Source organism: Ascaphus truei, chromosome 3 (assembly GCF_040206685.1).
Source record: "Ascaphus truei isolate aAscTru1 chromosome 3, aAscTru1.hap1, whole genome shotgun sequence".
NCBI classification, from domain to species: Eukaryota; Metazoa; Chordata; class Amphibia; order Anura; family Ascaphidae; genus Ascaphus; species Ascaphus truei.
In genome coordinates, this window is record NC_134485.1 from 46401075 (window position 1) to 46415281 (window position 14207).

Below are 14207 nucleotides of genomic sequence, written 5' to 3' on the forward strand. Positions count from 1 at the left end.
ATTAGAAAACCTAAACCCAAAATAAAGACTAATATACCAGTAATAACAAAGCAAAATGGAGTATACATACAAAATAAGAAATAAACAACAATTGAATATCTTATGTACATGTTTCTTACGCATTATTTTAACCCATTTACTGCCTCAGTTTCGTTCACCACCTATATAAAAACTACACCGAAAGTCCCCAAAATGGTAAAAATGTTTAAAAACAAAAAAAGGCTCTCAGCCTTAGAGCTGAAAATGCCCATATTAATCATATTAGATAAAAATGTTATGATATATTCCAAATATGAGAACTCCCTCACGGTTTTTATACACAGAAAGCTCTCCTGGGATAATGAACATAAATTATATTGCTTCTACTGTAAGCCACAGTGACACTCAACAAATGTATCATTTGCCTGCTGCTTTTAGTTGATGATGTCTAAGCAATTAGTTACCGATCCAAATTATATTGAAGAAATATATCTTCTACTCATTGAGTAAACCTATTCTTCTACATTACATTATTTTTTCCCTTTTACAGCCTGGTACTATAAAGATAGTGAAACATTAATCCGGTAGAGTGCCGTACAACATTTTCATTAAACTGATTTGAGTTCACCGTTTGGCCTAATCTAACAATTTTAAGATTACAGAAGGAAATATTTTAATTATAGGTTTTGTTGAAGAAAGCAATTTATTTTCAGAAATTGTTCTTTGAAGTTGTTTGAACCAGTTATATTAGTTATTGAGTAAAACATATGACTGTTTTTGTAACATTTAGAAAAGATGTCGTTATATTTTTATTATATTTATTGAGACAACATATTTATGTCTCAGTCATTGATGAGATCTTAAACAAAAGATACATATATCCTCTTTCATTCTTATACTGTACTTATGTCTACCTCCCATAGTTCTTGCGGACTGATGAGAACACACATATTACTGGTTTGTTTCTACTATGATTATATTATTATGTTCAGTAAGGAGCCAAATGTGTCAAATAATTCTTACCCAATACATGTCTGGAGCCTTTCAGATTAATTCTACAGATATTCATATAGATTGTATATATCAGCTTTGTTAACTTGTCCTTTCTACTACTGACATCATTTTGTGTGACTTTCTGGTTCTCAGTCAATTTTCAAGAGTAGCCCAATATAGGCCAGGATTCACCAAGCACCACAGCCCTGCATTTCCTGCCATTGACTTTAATGGATGTTAACATGGGATCAAGGAGTTGGTAACTTAATTTAGTGAATCTCCCCAATAGAACTTTAACTTACAGGTGTTATCTCACATAGGACCACATTTAATTAATGACTATCATGAGCTTAATAAGGTAAAACATGGTGATCAATAATATAAGTGTTTAAAATAATAATATTTGAAAGTCTAAAAATTGACCATTTGTTTTAGTTATTGTTTAGTTATTTTAGTTATTATTAGGGACTTTGAATACAAAGGTGGTAGGGATTGACAATCTTCTTTGCTACAGCTCTATATGGTAACCGGAATATGGTATTTAGAGTAATGTGACGTATGCATTCCAACTGCAAGTCAGCAAGGGATAGAAAAGGCAGAGGCAAGGACAGTAACACACATCGTAAAGCCATTGCCAGGAACACACTACAATTAATACACTTCTTTTCATAAACTCTATACAGCTAATATGTATATGAAGCAGTAACATTATATGGGGGTGGTATATCAATGATATCAATGATATATCAATGCCATTTTTTTTAGCAAAGTTTAGGAAGTTGTGTAATTAACATTTTGTGTCTCTTTGCGTCAATGTGTGACGTTACTGCACCGACACACTTTATTCGAGCAAATACCCAGTATGTACCTGGCAGATACCTGGAATGCGCCGCTCCTCACCTCTGACAAGCCCCGTTGCGTTTGCCTTCCCAGCCTGGGTTCATGCCTGGCTGACGGGCGGCTGATCTGTTAAATGATAATGATTAGGATTTAATAGGCTGCAATGCTTCGCGTGTCTACCAGATGGCATAAATTCATGAATTGTAATGCAGTATATATATATATATATATACTGTGCAGTATTGCAGCCAGCGGGAATAAAATGCTTCAATCCCTGTCTGGAAAATAACCCAATGCACTCGGGCAGAAAACAGTCACAAACCTCAATACACCCGGGTATACCCGAATTCGTGGGACTAGCCGAGCTCGAATAAAGTGTGTCGCCAGTGTATTTGCACAATGTGGTGTCAGCCTGCGATTTAGGGAGGGGCAGTAGATGAAATTAGGGAGGAGTTACAGATGCACAGATTATAATGAGATGTATGATATTCTGCATTTCTGTGAATCCCCTTCTCATCAGGTGGCATTAACGTTTCTCCATAACATAGCATAATATAATATAAAATAACATAACATTTGTTGCAGACATATATAACAAAATACAAAAATACCAAATGCTACATCCAATGTAACAAAATACATAGTTAAATAGTTCAATGTTAGTATTCTCATGAGTAAGGGTAATTTAGTTAAACCCTTTGGCCAAAGTGTTATAAGGCTGCAGCCGCTTCACGGCATGACCAGCATGCAGGTTCTAACACTACCTGTGAAAATTCTCATTTTTTTCTGCAGTGGAGTGAGAATGGTCTAAGTGGACCTGTCCTGCACAGGTTCATGGAAAAACCTGCTACTTTCAAATTGGTGAGGGGTTGAGGTTAAACCGTGGAGGCTAAATGAACCTTGCTCATGAGAATACTAACATTTAAGTATTTAACTATGTATTTTTTCACACTGGATGTAGCATTGGGTATCTTTTGTTGTATACATTTGGTCAAGCTCAGTAGAACTCCTTTTGACACAAATATATATATATATGATGGGTTCTGGGGTTAGAGCTTGCTGGGATTGTGAGTTCATTAATTTTTATTTTCAACTGGTATCAGTTGGTTGGAAGTTGGTGGCCCCTCCTCCCAGGGTTTAAGCTCACCCCTCCCGACTTTTTAAGTAGCAGGTTTTTCCATGTACCTGTGCAGGACAGGTCCACTGTCACCATTCTCTCTCCCCTGCAGAGATAAATGAGAATTGTCACAGGTAGTGTTCGGACCTGCTTACTGGTCATGCCATTAAGTGGCTGCAGGTTTATAATGTTTTGACCAAAGGGTTTAACTAAATGACCCTTACTCATGAGAATACTAACATTGAACTATTTAACTACAGTATGTATTTTGTCAGATTGGATGCAGCATTGGGTATTTTTGTCTTTTCTTGTATACATTTGGCCACGCTCAGTAGCACTCATTTTGACACAAATATATATAGAAAAAGAACAAAAAGCACTCCATAATAATAGTCACTGGTGTGGGTGCAGATCCTATAATGAAGAATAAGCAATACGATACCGTTTGGAAACTAAATCTGCAGGCAGCACTCCAGAATTGAACAAACAAGTGTATTGAAAAAATAAACACAAAACCAACGTTTCGGTCCACGAATGAGACCTTTGTCAAGGTGGTGCCAATTCTGGAGTGCTGCCTGCTGATTTCGTTTCCAAATGGTATCGTATTGCATATATATATATATATATATGATGTGGTGGGTTCTGGGGTTAGAGCTTTCTGGGATTGTGTGTCCATTGTTGCAGACATAAGCAGAAATGGACCAAAGAGTCAAAACAACTTCTCTTCACACTTGCTATACGTTGATACATATCCTCTTAAAATGTTGAAGGCAACACTAAAAGAAAAAACAGAGGTTGTTCAGATGCTAGACATCAGCATTCACATGGTTTAAAGCTACAGTTTCACCAAAGAACGGAAAACAAAGTATGTTTAATGATATGTAGCCATGCCTGGTTTTTGCTACCAGTCTGCCCTCCCTGACATGCAAGTCCTGGTAACAGTGCTGGCAGTGTCAGAACCAATAATCCTGGGTTTTCCACACAGTAAGCAGCTATCTTGAGTGACAGGGGAGGAGGTGGGCTAAGGCCAGTGTTCTGCCCAATCTGGGCTCAGACCTTGTACCTTCCCCCTCTGTACTTAAGGAGCTGCACATCTAAATTTAGTCAGTGTCTCTACTCTTGAGAGAGACAGGTAATTACACAGGGGTGTATCTAGCATTGGCACCCACTGTCCACTCCCCTTGGAGGAGTGAGGAGTTATACATTTCCCCTGACTCCATTAGGGAATCAGGGAAAAGTAAGGACTGCCTTTGGTGCCCTTGGCTAGCGGTGGATGTCCAGGGACCATCCTGAGGTTGGAGACCTGTTTGACTGTGCTGAACTAGATACCAGTTGTGTGGCTGTGTATGCAGAAAGGAATAAAAGGTTTCAGTTAACTATAATCCTGCCTTGGTATGCAATTATCTGGGGGAGTGGAAGTAAGTTCGCCTGCAGGGATTGTCTCCACATCCCTGGAGCCAGCAGCAGAATGAGGTGCTGTACCAACAGAAATAAAGACAGTAATATACCCCAAAAGCCTGTCCAGATGTCCCCAATACCACTCGGCATCCTGTGAGCCAGCAGGTAGCCGGCACCATACACCATGTACTGTAATGGCAGAATCTCCCAGAGGGTGGGGGAAACAGAATTATAAATATACACAATTGTTTTCTTTATCAATTGTCATTAGAAATTAAAAATTAAGACTGTAATCACATAGGCCTTCTTCTATTACTTATATAAATGAAAATACATGACTTTTAAAATGATCAAAAATCTACACATTTACAAGCAGATATCTTTGGTATTCTACAGCATTTATTATTTATATAGTGCAGTGTAAATCTTCTGAGCAGCATATCAGCAATCAGCATACCTGACAATAATCAGATCTATTGTTTGACTGCGACCTTTGCATGATATACTGAGTATCATATAGAGTTACCTCGAATAGAGCTTTGTACAAGTGCATAAAATATCTTCTTGCACTGGAATGTTTCAAGTAGACAAAAATGAGTATTCCAAATCTAGAAAACAATTACCTGACATTCTTTTACTATGCACAGCCAACTTATTTAATTGTCCTTATTTTTGCCCATTTCCATTGGGTGGCAATTTTGGTGCATGTTGTTAGATACCCAGATATTGTTGCACTGCTTTTCTAGCTTACAAATCATGTGTTATTTATCCTCCAACTTTTTGGGATTATTTAATATACTGTAATAGCTGCACCCCACATGGAAAGTCAATTTACTGCCCATTGATAACTGTGTGAAAAAGCTACTGCACTACTTAAAAAATAGTCATAGAGAATATAGTGAATTGTTTCTGCAGTGTTATCTAGATAAATGTTAGTAACAAGGTACACAGAACTGTTCAGGACTGCTAGTAATACTGCACCACAATGAATATTATACATTATTAGCTACATACTATGTATAAGCAGCATTGGCATGCTTTGCTTTGTGAAAGGAGTAATGTTTTTGGCATATATCACAATAAAATAGCATACACAGTGTAAATCCAGGGCAAAACAGACTTCATCAGATACATTAAAGAAAAAGTCCTATTGATTTAAATTGGATTTTTCCATTTATGTATATGGTGCAAACAGGGCCAGTTTAACCATTACGCGAACTAGGAAGCTGCATAGGGCGGTAAAATGTGGGGAGTGGCAGCCACCACATTTGCCGAATGCAGTTTCATAATAGGGCAGGAGATATCCCTAGGCAGGGAGAAAGCAGGACAGTTGCTAGGGGACTGGTTAGTTCCCTCCATTCTGATTGGCTGCTGCTGGGTAATGCAGCAAATCAGGAGGAGCTGTAAGGAGCCTGGAGGTGGGGCCAAGCAGAGGAGGTAGCAGCATGGATCAAAGAGAGTCCTGTGTTTGTTCTGCGCTGTCCTGTCGTACTGTAGTGCCGACGGTTATTCTAAAACAAATCAGTGGCAATTACCAAAAAGACCCAGGTACATGCTGGGTACATGCTGGGTACATGCTGCAACATTTCAGTGACATTTCTGCAGAGACTTTAACCATCGGATTAACAGCGGGGGTCCCTGGCAGTCCCATTCAAACTGAATGGGACTGCCAGGGACCCCTGCTGTGTTAATCCAATGGGCCATTAGCCTCTGCAGAAATGTCACTGAAAATGTACTCAGCATGTACCTGGCTAGTTTAAGGCAAGTTTAAGGCAAGTTTTAGAATACTCTTTGGCTTGTCTGTATGTGTGAATGTGTGTTCTGTGACTGTCCTGTGTGTATGTCAGTGGGATGAGAGAGAATTTCAGTGGGGAGGGGGCGGGAGAGAGTTTTAGTGTCAGTGAGGGGGACAGAGTCTCAGTGGGGGGAGAGAATGCCAGTGGGGGGGAGAGAGAGTGTCAGTGGCGAGAGAGTGTCATATCAATTGGGGGAGAGTTTGTCAGGAAGAGTAGTGGGTAGAGAGTGTAAGTGGGGAGGAGAGAGTGTGTCAGTGGGAAGAGAGTGTCATGGTCAGTGGGAGGAGAGAGAGTGTCAGTGGGGTGAGAGTGTGTCAGGAAGAGTAGTGGAGAGAGAGTGTCAGGGGGAATTGGGGAGAGAGAGTGTCATGGAGAATGGGGCAGAAATAGTGTTGTGGAGAGTGGAGGAGAATTTTTCAGTTACAAAAATAAATTCCGAAAGTTAATTAGTCGAGGGGGGGGGGGGGGTGTTCTGCAAGGCTGAGGGGTCACCTAAGGCGCTAAATAACCTTGCATCAGCCCTGGGTGCAGATGTTTTGCCCTAACATTGCACCACTGTTGCCTTACATATTCCTTATATTCTTCACCTTCGTTTACCTTTTTGCTTTGGGTTAATACGCACACACAGTGACCAACAAACATAGAGTTCATTTTCAACATTCACAAAGAGTATATATATATATACAGAAAAATGTTTAAAAAAACCACAAACATAAACCACCAGAAACAAACAAATGAGGTGCCAGTGAACACACAACCTACAGTACTGTGCAACCCCCTCCCAATATGCACACACACACACACACACACACACACAGAAACACACAACTCTCCAAACATGCACAGAGAAGTACCCTCAACACCAATATTCTTTGCTTAGATCTTATCCAAGTCACCCTTTTAAACTTCAATACAAAAGATAAAGTATGTACAAGTCAACAGTATTATAAAGATCCAGGACAGCCTTTTTCAGATCTTTCTCTATTATATTTAATTAAGTTACCAATATGTTAGTAAACATACATTTAGAGTGGGTAATTATCACACTGTTAACATTGGAGTTAGTTTTCAGGTAAGCATGTATTCCACATGTGAACTATGGACCCTTTTGGATTCGTTAGTTACTTGGAGGTTTCAAAAAGCCAATAAAAATCTAAGAGCCAAATGAATGCTGATAGTTGTAGTTCTCATTTTTAAGGTTCTATAGTACTACATCCATAGCAGAGCTACCACTCTCAGTGGCTCATTTATCTTTGTCAGAAGATAACTGAAGACTGACATGACTGCAGAGACTGGTTCTGGTCCGTGAGCCTGCACTAATTATTCAGGTGAGACATAGAAGGAAAATTCCAAGTGAAAAAAAACACAGGTTAGTGCCAAATAGAGGTAACTTATACTTCTGAACACTCACAATCCTACAGTGACACTTCTCGTAATGGTATTATCTATTGTTCTAGTTCCTTTACTGCCAGGGGATTCTGTGACACCAACACTTCTGGCAGCCAGTGCCACCAATAGGCGGTTGTCCCTGTTTCCCCTGCTAAAAAAATAGTCCAACTACATTTTTTACCCTGCCCCCTCCCCTTGATGAATGGGCAGGGTCACGGATGGAGTCTTGGGCCCTCACAAAACCTGTTGGAGGGATTGTTGGCAGCAACAATGTACATAATTACCCAAGAAAATGCGTTGTATTCACTTAACAATGTGAAAATTAACAAATTTGTTATTCAATTATTACACCTTTAATCCAGAATCTCCATATTGGAGCATGCAAACTAAAAACAATGTGATCCAATCAGAGTTATGCATGAATACATTATCAGTCAATGGGCAAGCAAATACTTAAAAATAAATAAATATATAAAAAAAAGCTGAAAAAAAAAACAATTTCATACATTCAATATTTTACTTACCTTAGAAGTCTTCACCCTCCGAATCCCGGCGTATCTGCAAGATCATGCACTGCGACATCATCACCCGCAATCTAACGCATCCACCTTCAGACCAGCATCAGGTAGAAAAAAATATTCTTTCTTTTATCTTCTATCACCGTCTTCTATCTTCATCTGTAATTATTTGTATCTTTTCTTTAATCTTCTATCTTCTTCTTTCAATCCAAAGACCCATGGTAAATCCACAACGGATGTTGTCTCGTCGGCTTCTTGTCTTCAATCCCATTGGCTGTAATACCATGTGATATAGCCATGTGGTTTTAAGGATGTGATGTACCTCCCTTGGAGATGACGTCACATCTTTAAAAAAAAAATAGGCAGGCACATGATACAGCGTCCAATTGGATTTGAGCTGTACCATCTGACCCTCAAATGTGTCGTCATAGGCCATATACCTGTATAAGGCATGTATGTCTGTATGTATCTCATTTACCTGAAGAAGCCAACGAGACGACATCTGTTGTGGATTTACCATGGGGGTTTGGATTGAAAGAAGAAGATTAAAAAAAAAGATAAAAATAATGACAGATGAAGATAGAAGACGGTGATTGAAGATAAAAGAAATAAGATGTTTTTAACCTGATGCTGGTCTTCAAGGTGGATGGCGTTGGATTGTGGGTGATACCGTCATGATATGAGAGCTTTCAGATACACCGGGATTCGGAGGGTGAAGACATCTAAAAGTAAGTAAAATATTGAATGTATGAAATTGTTTTTTTTCCAGCTTTTTTTTATATATATATATATTTTTTTTTATGTATTTGCTTGCCCATTGACTGATAATGTATTCATCTGTGCCAGGGTACAGATAAATACAATGACAGGCAATGCATTTTTTGGCAAATTCTTGTTTACTATTGATTGTTATTTTTTCTATTTGTTTGTATAGTTTGGATTCAATTGTTTGGATTTTGGAATTTGGATGGCTTGTTTTTAGTACATCAGGATTGGTTAGCATTTTTATTTAATTAATTGTTTTGTTGGCTAGTGGTTTAAATTCATTATGTGTTTTGTTGGCTACTGGTTTTATTTCTTTAATTGATTGGTTGGATAGATGTTTATTTATTTGTATTCTTATGTTTTGGAATAATATAATTGGAATTATTTTGCTGTTTTAGTGATAGATTCATGTAATTGATGTGTAGTTGAGGCTTTTTAGTTCTTTTATTGTTGGGGTGTTTAGGTGGGTGTGTATTTCTTTGATTATTATGTATTTTTGGCCTAAATTATTTGTATTAGGTTAACCATTAAGTGCTATAATTGCTTATCATGCCCATATTATATGGTTATGATATACCACTGTGTCAATCAATGGATAGAGGGTGGGTCTAGTGGGTCTGGGGTGGGTGGTTATGCCTCCCTGGTGGGTGGTGGGGGACAGGGATTAACCCCTTAATTACAATAGTGGTTATTAATCGCTAAGGTGGTTAAGGGGTAAGGGGCTATTAGATTGTATTTTTTTGTGTACTCTATCTGGCAACGGAGGACATGGACCTGCAGTATGCTGATCAGGATTGCTTTCATGATGACATGGGTAAGAAGAAAGATGTATTTACTTTATATATGCTAGTTGGCTAATGTTTGCTTTACAATGGGCAAATGCACTATTATCCATATCTGGATAATAGTAATTTTGCCCATTACTGTACTGTATGTGTTGGGGGGGGGGAGAGGGTGTTGTTGGGGCTAGAGGAGGTGGTTAGTAGGATTGTTGGGTGTATTTTTATTTATTGTGGGTAGAGGGATTGGGTGAAGGGGGTAGTAACCCCAAAGATGGATGTTTAGGCCTACCGGGTGGTAGCAGGAGGGCTTAACTCCTTAATTACCTTAGCGGTATTAACCGCTAAGGTAATGAAGGGGTTAACTCCACCCACAACCCACAAGCAAGGCCTAAACACCCACCAAGGGCCAAATCCACCTTCATCCACCCCGCTACCCACAATAAACCGTGCACTGGTGGTTAACACCTTCATTGCCTTAGCGGCTAGCCGCTAAGGTAACGAAGCTGTTTTAATAAAAAAAGTAATACTAGTGTAGATGAGCAGGGGTGCCGTTATCTCCTATGCATTTAAATGTCTCGCGTCACGTGACTGTGGGAATAAAATGCATAGGAGATACCGTCACCCCATAACGGGGCCCATATCTCGGGAAGCCGGGGGGTCCCCGGACCTCAAATCAACGTGGTTCTGCTCGGGAGACCCCCTGCTCATCTATACTAGTATTAAAAGGAATATTAAAACACATCAATCTCTGGCGAGATTTGCGCAGGGAGAGGCGGCTCTCTCTGTGCAGCTCTCTCTGCAGCTAAAACAAATCACCGGATTTGGCATTTTGAGAGAGTGATCATCCCGTTGCTGGCTACTTGCCCGTTTTGGGAATTTTGCTATCACAGGTAATCAAGGCTTTCTGAATACCGTGATAGCAACGCTCCAAAAACTGGCGGCGTAAATGGCCCAGCGATTTTTTTATGGAGGCTTATAGAATAGGCTCCTTAGTGTTATCTGTAAACAGTGTTTTTTTCAAAGTAGTCCAGGAAAGCTAGAAATGTTTCACTTTTTGGAGAAGATAGGCAGTATAAATTATGTTGTATACACATGCATAGTTGCATATTGATAAACTGTAAATAAAGCTGTTTGTCTCATAGAATTTTATAAGACATGCAGAAGCATTGAACATGTGAAATTCCCCAAAATGTAGAAATAAATTAAAAGTGAAGCACGGGACACCTTTGCTTTTCAGATAACAAATATTTTTCACATTATCGTACGATATTCTCTCACTGAGATTGCACTGCCCTGTATAATTTGTGGATGTCTTATAAATATAGATCATGCAAATACTGCCAATAAAATGTTTATTGTAAATTATGGTACTAATCTAAACTTATTATTTTATGAGCGTTATATGTTATTTTTGGGTTTGTATTTTCTTTTTACGCATGGCTGTTTTAACCAAGAAATCTTTGACATTACGGCAACCAAAATTAATAAAACATTAGCTAAAGAAAATGAATATAAACTAGTGTCAATAACATAAATGCGTTCAACAAATTGGATCAATGCACATTGATTCACTTTCAATAATTGGGACAAATGATGTGACAGGGCACATTGAGTATATTTAACCGTGGGACTGTTATCTTAAAATGACAATTTCGATTTGTGATTTATTATTTCTAAAGTAATTCCCTAAAGAATCATTATATTATAACACATTAAATGTACACAACTGACCATAGAGTCTTTACCAGTATATCACCTTGGAATATATTTACATTATATTTGGTGTTCCGCGTTTTCAGTATTTACTCATTTTTACCGAAAAATTACTATTTTTTTTATCAAAGCACTAACGTTTTTACCAACTTACACCTGCTTCTCAGTTAACAGAAACGCCTAACACAATTGTTTTGAGTGTCCTGCAACTCTGAATGAACCATTTGCTATACTAAAAATGTGTAAAACACACTGAACAGAACAGCAAAGTTATTATCACACTACGATTGGCTCATGTACGTCACACAGAGATGCTCTCACCTATTTTATGCCATCTTGTTCTGGTTTACGGTCACGCAGCTGAAGTTTAAAAGGTAAAATGTGTATATATGTGTAGCCAGGTCCCCTCTGGCGCCCCAGACATCCATTTCTCTCTCCCTTACCTGCGACAGCGTGAGGGCAGTTGCAGGGGCGAGTGCGTCACCGGGGGCTCCCAGCGACATCAGCAACAGGGCGTCGCCATCTTGTGCGCATTCGCACATGCGCGGGAGTTCGCGCACACGCAGTATAGCCCACGGAGTAGCGACGGCCATTACAGATGAGCATGAGCAGCTAAAGCTAGTGGTGGCCATTACAGGGTTGCGCAGGCACAGCGGAGCAGGTGCACGCGGCCCTAATGTTAAAGAGCTCTGCAAAGGACTACAACACCCAGCAGCCTCTGGGGACTGCCCTATGATTCCTGTCACATGCAGCCAGACAGCCAATAGGGCTTGCAGATTCTCCTGCTGGAGAAAGATACATTGTTGTGCACAGACCATGCGAGTCAGTTGGATCCAGGAAGAGATTGGGGAAGGTTGGGTACAGAGAGCAGTGCTCTGCTGTACTAGGCCAGAGATATACCCCAGGCCCCAGGTAGGCCCCACTCCCCACTAGGTTTAGTGGGTAAGCTCATAGGGACAGGCCCTAAGGTAGGGACCCTGCCCCATTATAGGTGTAGCAGTCAGGGACACAGTGTCTGCTGCAGTTTCTGAGGATCTGGTCTGAGAGTCAGATCACTGTTTGCTGTGTGCTGATTGAGGGACTGGTCTTCACGTGGGATCCTTTGGCGAGACCCCATCCCACGTGGAGCACAGTCATCGCGGTGTCGGTAGATCCTTTGAGAAGATTGGCATACCCAGGTGCTGGGAGCATCTGGGCAGGTATCTATACCTTCTACACGTGCACCAACCTTGCTGCTCATATGTGACAGGCCTGAACACACACTTGTGGGGAAAGGGGCTAATGGGACACAGGGTTGGGGGGAAGGAAGGTGTGTGGTTACAGCCCAGTGAGGGGCTAGTGTTACAGCTGTCAGTATTGGCAGAGTGTTATGCATATACTGTTTGCTGTGTGTAATGTATAGAGCTGTTAGTACTCTGTGATGTATGTTATGATGTTATGTTACTGATCACTATAGTAAACCCTTTTAGCCATAACCTTTGGTGTGGGCTGGTTACTTTATGGATGTTCCTATGTGAGGGCCATTCTACATTTGCAGAATCCCACATAGATGGAGGCGCTGACCGAAGAGACGTTCCAGTAGCACCACAGATTTCCATCAGCGGAGGCTCAGGCCTCCTGTGTGCTGACAGGTATATTGCACCACAACTGGTAACATATAGAGATTTCCCCACATGGTCCCTATCTGCGATTGCGGGGAGGGGGGGACAGTGTTACATATGATTTCCCTCCGCCCTCCTGATTTTACCTGATTTATTTATTTTTTCTTTTACACAATTTCATCCCAGTTTTAATATATACAAAATAAACACCAAAAAAATCCCAGATGTATTTTTTTTTTTAGAAATAAACGTTGAAAACACAGAACACTAATTATATTGTATTTAGCCAGTTTCTGTGACTACCCTTGGTATATTTAAAACTAATTATTTCAATATGAGATGCTCATTAGAAAATGTTAATGGAGACTAGACTACTCACATGTTTTTGCAGCTTCCACATACCCCGTTCATATTCTGGGTATTTTCCATATGTTTTCTAATAAAGTAACCTTTCATCCCATACTATTAACATTAGTGAATTATGCATGCTTGTTTAACAAAAATGCATGGATATAATGTACTGAGAAAGTAGTGGGATAATCTACTGAATATGTTTTTATTATTAAAGCTTAGAAAATGTATTTAGACATGTATCAAAATGTTATTTATCCAATATGCCACATCCAGCCAAAACCAATGTCTATGCATTCTGCTTTGATATGGAAGTTTGTCTAAATGTCAGGGGCTGGTTAGGAACAGATTGGGGTAGATTAAGCCATATCTACACATTATAACTTTTAAAAATATATATTACGAAAAAGACATTATAGCTATCCTCCTCCCCAGGATCGGTGAAAGGGTATTTGGCACCCTAGATGAACCTTCATCCTTGCACACAACCCCCCCCCAACTCCCCCAACCAATTAACTTTCAGAATTTTTCTCTAGTTGAAAAAATCTCCCCTACCTCACTCTCACCAACACACTCTCTCTCCCCTTATTCTCCCTGACACTCTCTCTCACCCACTCTCCCCGACACTCTCTCTCCCCCACTCTCCCGGACACTCTCTTCCACTGTCCCGACACTCTCCCTCTCCCACTCTAATGACACTATCTCCCCCCACTCTCCCTGACACTCTCTCTCTCCACACTGACGTTCTCACTGACCCTCTCTTTCCCCAACACTCTCCCTCCCCCAACTGACACTCTCTCTCCCTCCACTGACTCTCACTCCCCCCAAATGACACTCTCTCTTCCCCATTGACACTCTCTCCCCCCCCACTGCTACTGACACTTGCTCTCCCCCTGGATGACAATCTCTCTCCCCCCACTTTCCCTAACACTCTCTCTCCCCCCACTGACACCCAATAAAAAAGT

At 40.1% G+C, this 14207-nt stretch overlaps 1 protein-coding gene across 1 annotated transcript in view; it reads right to left on the reverse strand.

Moving 5' to 3' along the window:
* Nucleotides 1–14207, reverse strand: part of ROBO1 (roundabout guidance receptor 1) — a 1065915-nt gene that overhangs the window by 444800 nt on the left and 606908 nt on the right. The gene's annotated exons all lie outside the window — the stretch shown is intronic.